Source organism: Maylandia zebra, linkage group LG7 (genome assembly GCF_041146795.1).
Source record: "Maylandia zebra isolate NMK-2024a linkage group LG7, Mzebra_GT3a, whole genome shotgun sequence".
Classification (NCBI taxonomy): domain Eukaryota; kingdom Metazoa; phylum Chordata; class Actinopteri; order Cichliformes; family Cichlidae; genus Maylandia; species Maylandia zebra.
Window position 1 is genome coordinate 34709890 of NC_135173.1, and position 19314 is coordinate 34729203.

General features: G+C 38.3%; 1 long non-coding RNA gene across 2 annotated transcripts; it reads right to left on the reverse strand.

Moving 5' to 3' along the window:
* Positions 1-2815: 2815 nt before the first annotated feature.
* On the reverse strand, positions 2816-17834 carry LOC106674537 (uncharacterized). 2 transcript variants are annotated; one of them, XR_001341532.3, is made up of 5 exons: positions 17799-17834; positions 12038-12091; positions 6130-6323; positions 5822-5898; positions 2816-4544 (listed from the first exon to the last, which is right to left on the reverse strand). It is a non-coding gene; the product is annotated as an uncharacterized LOC106674537 (long non-coding RNA). The 2 variants fall into 2 exon arrangements; XR_013099464.1 differs by having other exon boundaries at positions 6130-6301; positions 17799-17813.
* Between the last annotated feature and the right edge of the window lie 1480 nt (positions 17835-19314).

The following is a 19314-nucleotide window of genomic DNA, read 5'->3' on the forward strand; positions in this document are numbered from 1 at the left end:
TGACTATAGGAGATGCTTTCAAGAAAAACAGTGCTTTGCCATTAATCCACAGCCCAAACAGTAACAGGTTCAAATTAACAAGAACATCGGCAATTTCACTATTCTCTTAATAAAAAAATTATAAAATCTATAAAAAAAGTGTCATAGCATCCATCCAACATGTTCACATGCTCCAACATGGCTAATAATAACTGGGCTTGTAGGTAACAGAATAGAATAGAATAGAATACTTTTATTGTCACTATACAGTTGTACAATGAGATTGCGAGCATCTCCAACTCAGTAGAAACATGTGTGTGTGTGGGGGGGGCACAGTTCTGCAGCACTATATACATATGAACAGGACTAACAGAAAAAAAATATATAAAATGTAAGCAGGCTGAACAACTTGAAACCAGGGTGGGAACTGACTTTCATGATGTTTGCTGCTCTGCTGAGGCAGCAGGAGGAATAAATGTCAATCAGGGAGGGGAGAGGGCAGCCAATGATCTTCTGTGCTGCCTTGACTGCACTCTGAAGCCTTGCTCTGTCCGCCTTAGTGCCTCTGCCGTATCATACGCAGTATGTTAGCAGGCTCTCAATGGATAAGTGGTAGAAGGTCAGCAGCAGGCTGGAGTCCAGCTTGTACTTCCTGAGGACCCTCAGAAAGTGCAGCCGCTGCTGGGCCTTCTTGACGACCCCTGAGATGTTGTCTATCCAGGAGATGTCAGCGGAGATGAGGACACCAAGGAACACACTTCCCGTTGATGTATAGTGGGGCTAAGTCAGTGCTCTGCCTCCTGAAGTCGACAATGACCTCTTTGGTTTCCCTGGTGTACAGTGCAGGGTTGTTTTCTGAACGCCATGCTGCCAACTTCAGGACTTCCTATCTGTAGTCTGCCTTGTCTCCCTTTGAGATGAGTCTGACTACCGTGGTGTCATCAGCAAACTTGATGAAGAGGTTGTTGTGGTTAGTTGGACTGCAGTTGTGGGTATAGAGAGAATACAATACCTGGAAATACCTGGAAAACATGTAATGTCTGCAAATTTTGAACAAACATAAGTTTGAGTTAGGAAACAAACTAACTAACAAACAAACTAACTAACTAACTATGAATTTTAACCAAGAAATTCGAAGAATTTTTGTTAGCATTTAGTCTTTGGATCAATTTTCTGCTTAAAATTTAGTTAATTGAATTTATTAATTTATGTGTTAAATGCAACACATCTCGGAACTATGGATGAGTAGAAGGTAGGAAGCTCCTCAAGGAGATGAAGACTGGAAGCTAAAATTAGGAAAGGATGAACTGAGGTGCAGAAGACAACATGACGTCCATAACTGAGGCTCTAGAAAGTGCTAAATACATATACCAGAGAGATATGTAGGAATGTGTTTGTGTAGGAATATGTTAAAACTAATTCAGACAGTATTTGAGCTAGCACAGAAGCTTGAATGGGCTTGCTCGAATTTATCTATCAGATTTTTAACAATCCTTTGCCCCATGTCTTCCACAGACAACCAGATGTTCTCAGTTGCAGATATAAAAATCTGTAATTTCCTTTTTTTTCTTTTTAGCCCTTTTAGCTTCCCATTAGTTTTGGTTTATTGTGTCATTTTTCCCAGTGCATCTCTTTTACGGTTATTATTATCCTTTTGAATATTATTTGCTATTAGAATTTAGAATTTATTGCCCTACTTCTTATTAAATCATTACAATCACCACTTTTGTTATTGTTAATTTTGTGTTTCAAATCATATTTATTGTTTCTTTGATCATTTTACTTGCAGATTTGACTCTGTACACATCCTAACGGTCGACTTCTGCCAAAAACTGAATTCCTCAACTAACAGAAACTGTAATAATTAACCATTCCCACTAGATGGAGCTAGACAGGCCGTTGTTATAGCTCAATGCTGAGCTTCTTATCCACCCAGCTAAGACAACCCTATTTTGGTTCTTGACGAGTAATCCAGGCATCACACAAACAGACATACAGGCATAGGCTATAGTATTCTTTATTTCTTTTTTGCTTTATTTCCTAAAATCTGTAGATTAACATAAAAAACAAAAATCCATTAATCTGTTTTTGTTCTCTATAAATTTAAAAATTCAATTTGCCAAATTGTGTCTGTTCTTTGAATTTTTGTGGTGATAAATTGTCATTTATTGCACATTCCTAAGAATAAAGGGATAAACTACAAATAAAAGCGTTTTGTAAAAAGTATTTACTTATTTACAACTCTTATCTATGAGTCACAATTAGTGTGCAGTTGGACCTTCACATCTGATTTCATAACAAAACCTTTAGAGATGGTGATAACGAGACTTCGTTAACTAATGCATGATGTCCATAGAGCCTCAGCCACTTTTTATACAATTACAATTAATCAAAGAATGCTTTCAGACATGTAAATGATTGTTTATTGGGCCCAAATGTATTCTGCAGCAGGACAAAACCCCCAAAACACAGCCATAGTCATTAAGAACTATCTTCAGTACAAAGAAGAACTGGAAGTGATGGTTCGGCCCCCACAGAGCCCTGATATTAACATCATCGAGTGTGTCTGGGATTACATGAAGAGACAAAACGATGTGAGGATGCCTACATCCGCAGAAGATCTGTGGCTCATTCTCCAAGAAGAATTGTTGCTGTTTTAAAGGCAAAGGGTGGCCACACCAAATATTGATTTGATGTTGATTTCTCTTTTGTTCATTCACTGCATGTTGTTGGTTGATGAAAAATAAATGATTAACACTTCCATTTTTGAAATCATTCTTTATTTATAGCTCACCTGCCTAAAACGTTTAATTTAAGAATTAAATGATGATATAAATATGACCATATTTTTTTTATTCTGTATGGATTTTTTTTCTTTATTAGAAAAAAAAAACAGCAGTTGTTGTATAATCAGGCATATTAGGTCCAAACAAGTCCAAAGCAGTATAAAACAGTAACAATCAGCAACATTTAGGTCTTCTTTTGCCTCTCTGTTCTACATTTAATCTGTGAACATGTACATTTATAGCGTGCAATTACAGAACCCCACTGTGGTAAGGACTCACCAGCATGTACAGACAAGACCTGACGCGACACACCCTCCCCAGTCTATAAACACACTGCTGTGGGATACATATTCTGGATACCTCACGAAGAGTAATAACCTTTTGTTGTTGTTTTGTAAAATTTAATCAGTAACCATCGCTTGCCTTGGATGTTTTTTCTGCTTGGCCACATATCTTTACACTTCCAACATATCAGCAGATCTTTCCAGAAAACCTGAAGTTAATTTTAACACATTGTAAGAATTGTCCTCAAAGCTGCAATAAACATGCAAACATAGTATTTTCATTTAATATAATTAAATATTTAAGTGCTTTTGTTTGTATGAAATATGCTATGAAGCAATAGCTTTTACCTAAAAACTGCAGGTCATCCACTCCATTTCATAGGACTAAACAGCAGTGAAAGATTAAAAATTCGTCTAAATATACATTTAGTAGCACACACACACACACACACACATATAAAGAAACATTTTCTTTACTGACAGTTCACAGTACTAGTAAGCATGAGTGAAATCATCCATTTGAACCAGACTTCACACACTTTGCTTTTTGTAACTCTGCAATGTCTCTAATGTTAATTTAAAATTGGCTTTAAGAAAGTATTGCCTTATCATCATGCCATCACATTCTCTGCCCTGTTATTTAGACTTCTAAATTTAAGATGTCTCTTAATTCTGCTGATTGCATGCTAAAAAGGGGGAGTTAAAAGGTAACACAACCTCTGTTACTTCTTTAAGGGAAAAAAATGGATTCAAAATAATTCAGCATCCTATTGGCACTTCTCATTCTGTACACGTTTTAAAGAATCAGATTTTATTGTATATGTCCAATGTTTCTCAGTGTAAACCAATGTTTTATTGCTGTCTTTCTAAGTTACTGCAACATGCAAAGCAGAGTTCTGATTGTGATGATCCGATACCCATCAAACCAGTGCATAAGCACTTCTTTTTTAAAGCCATTTTTAAATACAAGCAAAATAATTTATATAAAAAAAGCAAACTGGGAAAAAAAATTTTCTAAATTGGATAGAAAGTGTCCACAGGCGGCTCACTAAAGTCAAACATTTGTTCAACAATATGGCTCTCGTTGTCTGACTGTTGCTCAGTTGTCTCCTCTGTTGTCAGTAATGGGAGCTGCTGTTGGAATCAGCACCGTAAAGCACTGATCGCATGTTGGTGTGGCATTGACAGATGGGGTTGGCGTTGCTGGAAGGGGCGTCGTCTTCATCACAATTGGTTGGTCAGTACCCATTGTGCTTACTTCAGGAGGGACTGTACTCCCCTCTTCAACAGTTGTCATCGCAGTAGAGGTCGTGACTGGCGTGGTCACTTCGGGATCGATAATCTCCTCAGAGGACAACCCCCCCTCCTCAGATGATTGACTTTCTGAAGATTCGCTGGAGCTCATGGAGTTGAAAGCATCCCCAGTGAACCTGTGGTGATAATGTTGGATTTTGTGGTCGGGGATATCGGCATCATGATGCCTTCTGAAAGCCATCTGTGGTGGGAAAACCAAATAATAGAGACAATACCCTCAGATTCTGTTAAATAAGCAAAAATCTGTGTTTGTCTGACAGAAAAATATAATTTTAATGACGGTGTTTAAAAGGTTTAAAAACACTTTTAATGTAGCCCCACAATTCGCCGAAACATAAATTTTATGTCCCTTAAAGTTACAGAGAAATGTTTTAAAACGATCCCGAAACAACCATTAATCAGCACAGACTTCTTACACGCTACTGTCACATTTGGAAGAAAACATCATTCAACGTGAAAATATCCCAACAAAGACCCAACAAAGACCAAATGTATGAATAGAATTTTTCATTTAGGACAGGTTATAAATGAAATAGATGGAAAATTACCTTACTGTGATATAAGTTGAGGATAAATGCCACGATGAGGAAGTATCATAAAATAAATTGAAAATTTCAAAAAAATGTTTTTTATTCATAAAAAAGGTAGATTGAAACTGGTTGAAATCCAGTAAACAATCTAAATGCTCAAATGGACTAAAATCCTTTGCACATAATCCTATTTGTTTTATATAAACATTTGCGTGCTGTTGGATGTGTGGTTTGGGAGTATGTAGGCTGTAGTTGTTTGGATGGCACTAATCCCAAAGTGTCATCCCAAATCATAGCGTGTATAAAAAGATGGACATATCCGCTGTGACGTCGCCCACTGGTTTGTGAAACCCCGCCTTTAAGCCTTGTGGCTGAGCATCTTGGTGTTTTGAAACAGGGCGGGATGAGGGTTTATCTGCTCATAAAACCAAGGGATACACATCTGTATGATAGCTATGCTGAAAATTACAGAGTAGATCAGCACAAAGTAATTTACTGAGCAAACTTCATGTTTTGTGTTTAACCTAGTGGTTCAAACCTTAAAATCAGCAGCAAAGTACATCTGACTTCTTTTTGAAACCAATGGAGTCACTCCCCACTGTTCATTTGAAGGACTGCAGAGTGATGTCATGTTTCAGACCAAGACCTATGCCAGTAGACACTATGCATCCCAAAGTGTTGGCTAGTTTAATCAACTAATTACTCAAGTTGAGGGTCACACATCCCAAGGGGCACAGCTTCCTGTAACGCCAACAAATTGGTAGAAATCTATGAAATGCGGTTGAGTTCAAGTAAAAAGTGGAATAAAATGGAGAAACTCGAGTAAAATATAAATATCTCAAGTATCTCAAGCTGAGACAGATGGCAAGAAAACAGCTTAAGTGAGGAAGATAAGAGAAGTTTGCGGTTCCTTTGCGGGTTAACTTACTGGCTTGGCAGATGTTGTTGTAAGAAGGGCGATGACGAGGGCGGTTTTCAGAAGTTCCATTTCTGATTGATTGCTGTCTGTGAAGGAGGGAAACCACAGAGAAAAACAGTCACACAATCCAGAAACAAGACACTCTGACAGGGTGGGCATGACGGATGTACACCGAAACGTGTTATAAATGAAATTAAAATTTAATTAACAGTTGTTCATAGAAGCAGTTATCATCATCAAATTTTATAAAGTATGAATTAAAAAACAAAATACAATCTGTTAAAATAATAATAAGAAGAATAAAAGAAAAAACTCACCACTTTCTGGTCTGTAGTTTATAAATTCTTTTAAATCCTCTGTAAAATCAATCCAACTCTCTGCTGCTGTTTGTTGTTTATCAGTGTGCAAAGGTGTGTGACTTCAGTGGAGACAGTGGCTCATATATACTGCCTGGCAGAGAGCTGGGCTGGGCATGGCTGTGACGAGGACCTGAGAGAAGGATTGAGTAATACTGTGTTTTCCAGGGCCAGAGTGAAAGGGAGGGACAGGACAGAAGGTTTTTAGCACACAATATAACTCACCAAAATGCTACAAAATTAGCACTGAGATTATTTATCGTGTCTGCTGAGTTATGAGCTTTACTGGCAGATGCTTGCATTGTTTTGATGATCAGAATTAAAGACGGGCTCTGAGTCTGTGTAAATACCTTCTTGTAAATGAATAATTACACCTCAATGAGTTTAACAGAATATACAAATGGGAGCTCAGCGTGAGGGGTTGAAATTGGATTTTGCTCCAATTTCAAACCCTCACTCTGAGCTGTCTTTTTATTTATCATTAAATCATTAAGTCTGTTAAATCTAATTTCATGCAAACACTAAGACCTTTACAGAGTGTTGGAGCTTAAAGAACATTTTGCTGTGATCTTTAATCTGTGATCTTTAAAAGTGTTAGCAGGTGTCGTAAAAGGGGGTATGTTAGGCACAAGGGGGTGATGAAGGTTAAGTAAGTAAGCAGGATGTGGAGCAACAGTTTTCTGACCGTCGTGGTTTAGTTGTAACATAAAAGGAATGTAAAGGGAGCTCCCACCAGAGGCATTTGTTTTGGATTTTTCGGTTTGTATGGAGAATAATTGTTTTCCTTTTTTACATTCACCTTGTTTTTGCTACCGAAAAGCATACAAGCGATTCAAGAAGAGCACGAGTCAGAAACTTTACGTCCTGCAGAAGCGGCAAAGAAGGACCGAAGGTTGCCGCTACACAGAGCATTGCTTTTGTTATTCAGGGACGGTCAAACTCAGCTGTAGTTAGCATCTCTGTCAATTCAGTTCAATTCATTTTTATTTATTTGCCACAAAATCAAACAACAGTTGCTTTATATTGTAAGGTAAAATCACCCCAACAACCATATTACCGCCTATGGCCACAGTTCATGTAAAACATGCAGTCATCATGAGAAAACAAGTAAAACACCAAAATAAATAAATGCAAATCAAAAAAGTCAGATTTATTTCTGTGCGTCCTCTTCTATGCCTCCCATTAACAGTGTATATAAAAGATGGAGAAAGCCACTGTGACAGCACTCGGTGGTTTGTGGGTCATGTTTTGAAGCCTTGGCTTGATTATTTTGGTTTCCTTATTTTTTCCTTTGCTTGAACACAACAATCCAGGGTTAGCTCTCTGAGTAACTGAGGACACACTTACTGGAAACTTATATATATATATTTTTTTTCTCTTTTGTGTCCCGTTTGGATCTTTAGCCATCAGAATTGTTGTCTTAAGGCCAAGACAGATGCCAAGCGGATTTATTTTACCAAGTGGATCATCATGGCCTTGCCATATTGGTCCATTTGATTGACCTTTATTATAATTATGAATTCATTTTATTTTCAGATGCTACAAACGGGACAGACATGACTGGGGGATAGGACAGGGAGAAAGAATGAAAGAAAGAGAGGGAGGGAGAGAAAGAAAACCAAAGGGGAGAAGAGACAGTGAGAAGGGGGGGAAGAAAGAAAGAAAAAAAGAAAAAGAAAAAAAAAACACCTGGATCACCTGTATGGAGAAAAAAAACAGAAGAGAAAGCAAACAACAAAGAGCAACATAATAAAAAAAACAGCTCCATCACAATAAATTAGCTAGCAGTAGATATCAGTAGATACTAAATAATAAACGATATTGTGCAGCACGCAAGATAGACAGCGCACAATGTGCTTTGAGGCAGCAGCCAAGAAAGGTGTAGTCCGCGTCTGTGAACACCCGTGTGTACACCTGTGTGCATACCTGTGTGGATCAGCATGCTTGTATTCAAAAGGTTTCTCCATGTAACGATCTGCTAGGGAGTGTGGGGAGCCACAGCCCCGTCCACCAGGGTATGAAGCAGGTATGGAGGAGATCCAGGCCCCAGATATCCAGAGGCCCCAGAGTACAAGGACCCGAGGAGGACCACCAAAGGGGGGGGGACCGTGCCACCCTCCTGGGAAGAGCTGAGTAGAACCCCAAAGGAGAGGTCACCCCGCAGCTACGGAGCAGAGGCCAGAGGGGGTTGCAGTGGCGTGCCCGCGGGCTCTGCTGGCAGCCAGCTGTGCCAGAGAGGACCGAGCTTCAAGCCCAGAGGCCAGAGGGCATCCCACCCCCCGGAAGGAGCCCAGCCGGGCCACCAGGAGTGAGCCGGTACATACATGAGCGCCCAGCCCCAGACGACAAGGACCACCAACACACCAACGTCCGAGGGCATCAGCCACCGGCAGGGAGTGTGGTGAGGGGAGATAGGCCTCCATACTTTAGAGGGCCTGAGATGTACCCAGAGAGTCTAAGACCCAACCTGACATATAGACACAGACGAACAGGCACACGTGGACACAGACGTGCATTCCCACCCCATATGCACAACCAAATACTCGGCACTCACCCAACGTGTAGACAGACACAAATAGACACTGCACAGACAGTCGCACTCCCCAAACATACTCTATATCCCAGGTCCAGGTACCCCCGCCCTCAGAGGGGCAAGCCGCACCTAGACCCAGGAGATGTAACCCTTCTCTCTGGGGTGGAGGCAAGCGGACCACCTCCTTATCTGCAGTAGCAGGGAGGCCCCGCATCCCAGACCCCAGTCTGACGGCCAGCACCTCCTCCCAGCCCCCCAGCCCTGACGGCTAACAGAACCGGGGTGAGTGAAGACCTCAAACCTCCCTACGCCCGCTCATATGTAGTGTTGCTGTGTGCTGTTCTAAAGTGCATTTAAAACTCAGGAGAGCATGGTACTAGCTTCCTCTCAGAGAGCAGCACGGCTCTTCCCGAAAACCCTTAGTGTCTAAATGCATTTAAAATTGAGGGTAGGGCACCAGCGCCAGAGGTGGGTTGGAGTACACCGACCCTCCTCTGGATGCTGTAAAACGTGCCCACCCCCAAGGCCCTATATGTATGTGTTATGTGAGAGTGTGAGTAATGTGGATGTCTAGGTTGCCGAATAAAATTGAGGCACTTATATATTTTTTAAAAATTAATTTAACAATTTAAATTTACATTTTTTATTCTTTATTTTTGATATCTTTTTGTCTTTTATTTTAGTAAATTTTTAGATTAATTTGTCTTTTTTTGTGGGCATTTGTGTCCAGGCAATGCGTACCTCACTGTACAATACCTTGTGCAATACTTTTTGTAAATAGTCAACAGTGCAATAGACTCAATACTTGAAATGTGCAATTCACTTGTATTTTTATTTTTTATTCCTATTTATTCTATTTATCCCCTTTGTATATTTTATTTATATTTGTCTCTGTATTTATATATGTGTGTGTGTGTGTGTGTATATATATATATATATATATAACAATTCTGTAACTGTAACTTCGGTCGTTGCTGTGCTTTTTTTTGGAAGTCGAATTTCCCAGAGGAACCCACCCGAGGGATTAATAAAGTTCTATCTTATCTTATCTTATCTTACCATTCACAGATTTTTCACTTATCTGTTGTTTGCTCTATATAATATCTGATTTTCCTTTGGATGTGATTAATCATGAGACTGTTATAGGTGATTTAGGAGGACGCTGCTTAGTGTTTAATTATCTGATGAAGAGCTGGTATGCAAACAACATCACTAGATGTGATAAATAAGTAATATGGATTTCTGCAGAATGCGAAAACATTATTTCATGGAAAAACTGTTTATTAAATTCACACATTGGTTCAATGTTCCCTCTAAGCTGCGCACGTGCGCAATTGCGCACTGCTGGCACGGTCTTTGCGCACAGAGAATCAGAAAAAAAAAAACTAACCTGAATTGAAATTAAAATTAAAACTTTAACAATTCTGTTTTGCAGTGTTAGTCAGTGAGTGACTGGCTGCTCCCGTATGGGATTAGAACGATGCCACCTTATCCCATAGTCCAGCCAATAATACGATTCACATTCGTATATAGGCAGCTAGTCAACGTCGTTGACAGGCTATGATAGCGTCCTCGTGTGCCGACACCGGTGTTTTAGCTAGCAAAGCGGCGTGGCTGATGTGGAGTGAAACACGTTAATGACAACGTGTACAACCATTGGAGATGTGAGCAGGACAGACGGAACAATAGACAGACAGAAAAACTGTGGACTTTATATCAGTTTTTTAATTGTGTTGATAGGCCACGTAAAACCAGAGTTATGATAAAAATATATGCAATGTTTGGTTTTCTTCCTGAATACTGTTGTTGTTTATATTTACTGCGGGAAGAAACGGTAAAAACGCTTGAAAGCACTCTCTGCCTATGAGCAAAAACATCCCCCCCCCTCCTCCCCCCCCCGCCTTTCCTATTGGTGGAAAAATGTACCATGTCGACCAATCAAAAAATGATATGGCAGCATGGCATTTAGTTGTTTAGGAAGGGGGGACGTTTTAGGAGTGACGGCAGTGCTTTGAGATGTGAGAGATTTGCGACGTTTAGCGCAAACCTTGTGTAGTTAGTGTGTAGTGTAGTCAATAGTTTTGTTGTGTGTGTCAGAACAATGAGGTGACTGCTGAATGTTACAGGTGTTACAGGAGTGATACATCTCCTGTTGTCAGGCCTGCAGGTATCAGGCTGTTGTTCTCCTTTATCTCATAGTGGAGAGAAATTATTTTTTGGAGTGGCACAAATAATTTGTGTGGCATCAAATTTGATGCAGAACAGCTGATTGTTTTGAAAATAGTTTGAAATATTTATTTTTAAAAAACGCCTTGGCTGCATTTTTAGGTAAACAGCTGCAAAAAATGTTGTTGTTTGCATAACTCAGTTACTTTTTTGAAGAAGTAACTATATAATTAATTGCCCAGCATTGGTCATTATATACTGTATTTTGCAGACAGAGAGTTACAGGACTCTCTCCCAGACCACAGACTCATACTCATAATACAAGTCAGAGCTTTATATTAAAAAAGAAAGAAAGTTGTGTTTTCAAAATTGGAGTTCAAGTTATTTTTACTTCCAATAGTGTTAACATACTACACAGGTCATGAACAACATTTTTTTTAAAATTTTCATTGTAAGTGGGCTAAAGCAGTTAATTAAAAGTAGTCTAACATGAATGCTGTAATTTGATTATTTTAATAAACCATGTAACTTGGATGCTGGCGTGACCACAGTGCACACGTCTGCTGTTGCTCACAGTGGTCCAAGGGACCGCTCAGGGAGTTTGTGTGTTCGCTCAGACACATGAAAAATTAGAGGAAACATTGCATTGGTTTCTTTTACGTTTTCATCTGTTCATACTAGAACAGATGCTCCTGTGCTCTTAACATGGACTTGTACTTGCCGTCATTCAGCTGAAACACTGAAAATTTAATTTTGAAGGATTTTTCAGAAGTGGACAAAATGCTATTAAGACTATCATTTGGGTTTGTTATCATTATTAATGACTGGAGGAAATGTTCCAATGTATTAACAACATACAATATTAAAGGCTTGAGAAATGTAAAAGCAGTCTTCATGAAAATTCTGACTGCAGAAAGAGGATTTCAAAACAATGGTGATAGAAGTTTTGACTAATGTTGTGGTAAAGGTTGGACTTAAACTTGACGCAGCGAGAGCAGATGACAAAAGTCAGGTTGACATGGTGAAAAATGACCCAACACAGAGACAGACTGTTGAGCAGTCAGTGGAATGTTACAGTCGAGACAGAGTGGAGCTGTGCTTTGATCACACCTCTATGTGTGTGTGCGTGTGTGTGTGTGTGTGTGTGACACTACTGTGTTACTTCATCACCCTTTCCAAATTTCCTCTTCCTGTCTCTTCTCCTTGCAGAAATCATGCAGAGAACTGCAGATGACACATGAACAAGAAGAATTGTGGAAATCTTCACGTCAGACATTTCAGTAATTCTGAAATAGTTCATACCTTATACATAACCTCTTTTACACTTACAGAGCAAATATATAGAAAACAATTAGTGAAACCTCCAACCCAGTGAAAATTGCAACAGACATTGCAGTCTACTTCTTCTTCTAATGTGCTGAAGAAAAAGTTGTCAAAGTGTAACATTCACTGGCTTTGTGTACACAGCAAAACATAATATTGGCATTACTCACCTGTCTGAGTTGTTAAAACACGTTAATCGTGTAATGATGATGATAATAATATTTCTACCTAGTTAGTCAGCTCTTTTGCAAATTAAATTCAGTTTTTTTCTTTTTTTTTTACATTCAGCTATCCAGTTATGTACGCATGAGCAAGTAGTGTTTGCCAGTGTTATTACATTTTTATTCGGTATTAATTAGTTCTAATTAGTTTTCCAGATTAGATTTTTCATGTTTCAGAAAAGTCTAGTTTTGGTTTAGATTTTAGATAACTAAAAGGTTTTTCTTTTTATATCTTATTTTAGCTTTTAGTTTAGTTTTAGATAATCATAATAATAACTGATGTTTAGCCTGTTCAAGAGTAATCTACAACTCCAACAGAATGCATCTGGTTATTTGGTTCAAGGCAGTCCAGATTAGGGATGGGTATCGAAAACCGGTTCTTGTTGAGAACCGGTTCCCACTGTTTCAATTCCTTGGAATTGTTTGCCATTTTTGCAAACGATTCCCTTATCGATTCCAGTCGCCCCGAATGATGTCACCACGTTGCGGAGCGTCATTTACCTGGCAGGAAACATGGCGCCTAAGCGGCTCAAACGCTCAAAAGTTTGGTCATACTTTACGAGAACGGATGAAAACAGGGCAACTTGCAATACTTGAAAAGTAGATATTTCTACTTAGATTAGAAGTAGATTAGATAAATAGATTAGATAAGTAGATTAGATATAGATCTTTCATTTAAGGGAGGAAACACTATGAATATGCAAACGCATTTGCTCACAAAACACGTGATAACCTTAAAATGAATGCCGTGTTTTTAATTCCGCTCCGGACTCGTGAATCTCAACCCAGCAGCAGCGGTAACATTTGCAGGTTCTCTCCCGTTAATGCAACAGGTAAATAATCAACTAACAGTGCATATTATGTTAGCGCAATTTGCCTTATTACAAAACCTGCCATTACTGTGCATTTAGGTGACCATGATGAGAGAGACAGACAGAGTCTGGCTCAGATGCTGGCAGTTCTCGCTGCAGTCTACCGTTAGCGTCTTCTTTCAGGCCAGGATAGACGAACGTCACCGAGCCGGGACTAAGTTTGTGGTCAAAGGCTTGCACCCATTTGCCACAGCAGATGCCCCGATTTTCGGTAAGTGAATGTGTTTAATTGTAGGCAGGGACATTACTGGATATTCTTGTGTAATTGCTACAAATAATTTATGTTATACTTTGTTATTGCTACAGAAGAATGTTTATTTTATTATTTTACATTTACAATTTTTTTTCTCCCTTTGACACCTCATTGAAGAGCCGTAGGCTGGATCTCTTAAGATCTCACTGTTGGGTTTGTAAGGCCATGTTACTCCTAAATTTCTATCTTGTTCAAAGAGAAGATATAAAACAAAGTTCTAAGCTCGTCGACCTTAGTGTTCTCCTTTTTTAAAAAGAATCGATAAAGAATCGAATCGTTAAACAGAATCGAAAATGGAATCGGAATCGTGAAAATCTTATCAACACCCATCCCTAGTCCAGATTACTCCATTCAGAAGCTAAAGAACTGGCTGCAGTGAGGCCGAGTGGTTAACCAGACCACACAGTTTATAAAAGGTGGATTTGCAGTTATGTGACAAACAGTTTTCACATGATTCTATGTGGTTGGGTGAAACTCTTGTACAGCCCAGGATTCAGTAGCTTGCAGAACCACTTTTACCAGCAACAACTTGAAATAATTGTTTTCTGTATGACTTTATCAGTCTGTCACATCACCGTTCACTGAGGATTATAGGGATTTGTTTATGAACACCTATGTTATGGTTTCGCCACAGGTGTTGCGATGGACTGTGATTGATGCAACATCTTTTTGTTCTTCTTCTTTTCTGTTTCAGCTGTTCTGTTGTAAATTTGTCCGGTTACATAAACTCAGTCCACCTTTAGCTGTTGGACGGATGGTCTCACATTTGACTCTGTATACAGAAGAGTTCATGGCTGAGTGAATGACTGTAAGGTGCTCAGGTCCTGTGGCTGTAAAACAAGCTCAAATCCTCAAGCGTGATCCCCATACTTAACTGTAGGTATAAAGATCAATTCTTTAAGGTGTGGGAACCATACTTGAACTATGTAGAACCTGATGTTTCTAATATTATGTTACAAGGATTCTCTTGAGTGTTTAAACTGTAATGGAACTGAGCTGTTTTTTTTTTTTTTTTTTTTTTTTTTTTTTGTGTTTAGTTATCAGTTTGTTGTTTGTTTTATGTTTGTTTGTCTGTTTGTTTGTTTTTTTGGTTTTGAATTGTACACTGTATTATGTTATGTAATTATGTACTATTTGTGAAAATAAAAAGTTAAAAGGGGAAAAAAAAAAAAAAAACTGTAGGTATGAGGTATTTGTGTTGAAGCACACAAAAAATGAGACTTCTTACCAGAGGTGTGGACTCGAGTCACATGACTTGGACTCGAGTCAGACTCGAGTCATTAATTTTATGACTTTAGACTTGACTTGAAAAAATGTTGTAAGACTTGTGACTTGACTTGGACTTTTACACCAGTGACCTGGGACTTGAATTGGACTTGAACCGGTTTACTTGAAAAGACTTGATATTTTACCCCAAATATAAAATTTAACATGCATATTATATAGAGATTGAAAATGTGACGTCATTCACGGGTAGAACCGCAAAGGATTCTGGGAACTCGTGGCAAGAGGTACTAGCGCACGCAGGCTTTCAATTGAAATCAGTTATACAGCGATAAAAAGAAACACAAAAATGTCAAGAAGCCGTTGTATTATTAACTGCAATAGCCGGTCGCATGACAGCCACGGGAAGCCGACGGGTAAAGAGATCGGTTGTTATCGGATTACGTCGTTGAAGAGAAATTGTTCGAGCCATGTTTCCGAAGTAACAAAGAGGCGACTGGATTGCAGCCATTCAAAGATCAAATATAACGTCCCAGAACACTCCAGCTCACAGGTTAGTCTGCTCCAAGCATTTACACGAAGGTCAGTCTGCTGTTGTAGTTAATGCGTCATTTTCATAACATAATTAGTGATATAGGTTACAAGCAAGTCTGGCGCTGAACAGAAATTGTCGCGCTATGCTCCTTTATTTATTGTGCATAAATAGTGAATTGTCCTGACACAATATTGCGTTTCGCTTCTGTTATTATGGTACATTGACAAAAACATATACTTTTATTCACAGGATAAAACAGGTTTTTTGTATCACTAATTGCCCAGTACGATTACAGCATACAATATTGTTGTCACTGCTACATTTCTGTGATGGGTACCAGAAATTATTTCCACTACTAATTAATTACCGTTGAGCTCAAAGGTCCTATTAATAAACGGTTAACGAATGTGTATTTATGACGACGATTTGTGAGACTGGTAAACTTATGATACGTACGATGGTCTTTCGTTCTACACGGTGCATTTCAAGGTCCTGTACCCATCTGTCGGTAAACGGTACCTGGGCTTGTTGCAGTGACCGGAAGTTACTAAACTTCATGAGTGTGTGCACTCACTCCAAGAAGCGTATAATTGTAAATATGCATATAAATATGCTACGATGAGATAGCTGACTTCATCTAACTAGCAAATGTTGTCCAGGCTACGTTGGTGATGCAGTTTTTTTTTAATGTGTATGATATTTTTGTCATGCGATTTTAAAGCCGGTCCTACAAGCGCATCCAAGAATAACATGCAGCTTATCTCAGAACTGTCGGTGAAAATTATTCTTGGAGCTAGGTTTAATTGAGCTGCATTTTAAAGAGGTGCAATTTCACAATTTGTGTATATTTTCTAAGTTCACTATTTTGTCATGTGTTGAGAAAACCACAGATTTAAAAATTACATGGTCTAATATTTACATTTAGCATAACTGCAACATGCTTTTTTCGTTTTTTTTTAAAGACTCGAAAGGACTTGAAATTCAAAATTTCAGACTTGTGACTTTACTTGGACTTTTACACCAGTGACTTGAGACTCGACTCTGACTTGCCTGACATTACTTGAGACTTGACTTGAGACTTGAGGATAAAGACTTGAGACTTACTTGAGACTTGCAAAACAATGACTTGGTCCCACCTCTGCTTCTTACAGATAAAATGAGAGAAACTGCAGTTTTTGGTATTTCTGTTTAAACCATAGCTGTGGCAAGAAAACATTAAACTTCTCTTCACTTTGTCTTTTAGCTTGTGTAACTACTAAAGGAATATTCAAAATCATAAAATTTTACTTTGTAACTTTTGCTTGCTCAGCCCATGTAAGCATTTTGTGACATTTTACAATGTTAAAGGGTCTTAGGGCTTAAAGTAAGAGTCATTATCCTTGTCATGAAATGATGCATGAATTCATACCTGTTTAAATGTTACCACATAGACACAAGCCAGTTAGGAAACCACTAACTAATGGGTGTTATGTGGTCTTTTAGAGCTTATTCATTTTGACTTCCTGACATCAATACAGTTAAATTATTTATCAGGGCATAATCATTACCACAGATAGACAGACACTGGGTACCTTCAGAGTCATGAGACACTAACCAACTACCTAAATACTCACTCATGGACAAATTTAGTGTATTTGTCTGAGTCAGGCAGAGAAAATAACACATTCACATCCTTCTTCTGGCCAATGATTAGGTACCAGAAGCTCTCAATAAAGTTTTGTAATTAGACACTTTTGGGGGTGGGGGTGGGGGAGTAAACAGCTTTCCTATATTAGTAAAGTTAAGCATTTCTTTATTTAAACTGTAAAAGTATTCGCTGAAAAAAACTCCACAAAGACTGTCTCTGCTTTCATAAATGGAGTTTTTACTTGGTCAGTATGTAAAGTAAAATGAAGGTAGTGTTGTGGCCTTTTGTTGTTGTTGCTCATATTCTCCTTGCTCAAGGTCGGTGTTAAACAATTTCCAATATTACATGAAATCCTGTATGAGGTACAGAAAACCTGGTGACAAAATTTCGCAATGAGAAATTTGCTGAGTCACTCCACTCTTCTCTATATTTTGCTACCGAGGAGCCAGACTTTTGTCTTATTTTTAAAGTGGTCTTGAGCAATATTCCTCCAGCTTTTCTAATGATTTTTCAAAGATTATCTTTAAATCTTTTCTGCTTTTTTCTTGTTGAACCACTTAACACAGACCTACGAATCATTCAAGCATAAAAAGGACACCTTATTCAGGGGTCTTGTTGTTGTGTCTACACAGAAGAAACAACTTCACCAAGAGATACTCTGAAGTTGTATCTTTAGGCACTTTACTAGCACCGTGACATGAAAGCAGACAAGCCAGTTTCTTAACAAAAACATTTCTGCTCTGAACTGGAACAAAAAACCCTTTTTTTTTTCTTTTTTTTTTTTTAGAGTAGACAGGGTAGACAATAGACAATAGCTCCTCAGTTCACAGTAGCATTGCTCTGCTAACATGCTAACAGCACATTTGAGTTACTCACCCCCTCCCTCCTGTGCTGAATCATAGCATGAACGAATCACTCAGGACTCACTCACCCCCTCCCTCCTTGCTCACAGCTTCTTCTTCTTCTTCTTGGTTGGCAACCAATGTTAAGGAGCATCACCGCCCCCTGGCTCACAGCTCAGTGGACATTTAGATGAGAAAATATACATTTGACACATTTGAGGAAAATACTAATAAAATAAAAATAAATAAAATAAATGTTTCCTTTAGAAATATTGCTCTATAAAAATAGTTGTTTTTCTTTTTCAATCATTCATCTTAGCAGTAGGATTTACACGGAAAGAGAAACAAGTTAAGTTTGAGTGAAAATGTACATTTTTTGCACTCTCTGGTCAACTGACTCAGTGACTGAAATGACTCAGAAATCTGATTCACTTTGGTGAGTGACTCATTCAAACTTGATTCAGTAAAAAGAATCGAATTTACCATCACTAGTGTGCAGATTGTAACAGAGGAGGTCTCTATTGTAGCAGCTGTAGTGACATTCGATATGTATTCATGTACAGAGTCTTATTATATTCCCTTTGTTGTTTTGGAAAAACATTAGAAAAATTATTTTCTTTCATATTTCTCTTTTTTGTAAAGCAAATGTGCTTGCACCTACTATTTTTCACTGTCTGTTGTTAACTCGAGCAAACATAAGTAGTCATTATTAAATACAATGATGCCCGAGTGGTGGGAAAGGGGCGAGACATCCTCAGAGATGTATCACGCCCTGTTCATGTTGCATCTATGTTATCACCATCAGGACAGAAGTACAAGATTGTAAGCACTTTCACAAATGTCTTGCACATGGTTGTTTTTTTTATGCCTTGTAGTTTAACTCTGTTGAACACATCCAGGTGAGATATGATATTGATGTCAATTGCAAATAGTTGTAGTCCAGTGCTTTCTGCGGGACAACAAGCAATACAATGATATAATATTATTCTAGGTTTCTGCGTTTTCCCAAGACCCCAGTTTTTATTCCTGAAAAATGTATAGTGTAGCCTTTGCACAATTTTGTCTTAAAGCATGTTGAATGTAGAAGCAACAGTTTAGAGTATTGATTCTGACAATTGCTTTATGGTATTTGTTGATGATCGAACTTTATTTAAAATGAATAAAATCAATGTTTGATTGAAAATTCTACTACCAATATCCAGCAGTAATGCATCTATGACAAATTATGACACGTAGAATCTCGTGTTTTAACTTTGCTTATTTCCAAGGTTGTTTTTTCATCTTTACAAACAGTTTAAAATAAAATAGATGTAATAGTCCATGTCAGTCTGGGTTGTAAGATGTGAATAGAAATGCCATTACAAATCCTTTAGTTGGCTGATAACAGGGTACAAATCTGGGTCATAGATCCCTACTGATCGTAGTCTATTATTGTTTATTTTTACAACATAAATAAAAAGGTTTCCTGGGAAACTGTGCTTTATTGTTATAGATAGAACTGTCGTTTTGAAAACAAGTGGTAAGGAGTTGCTCTGTCCATCTATTAAACA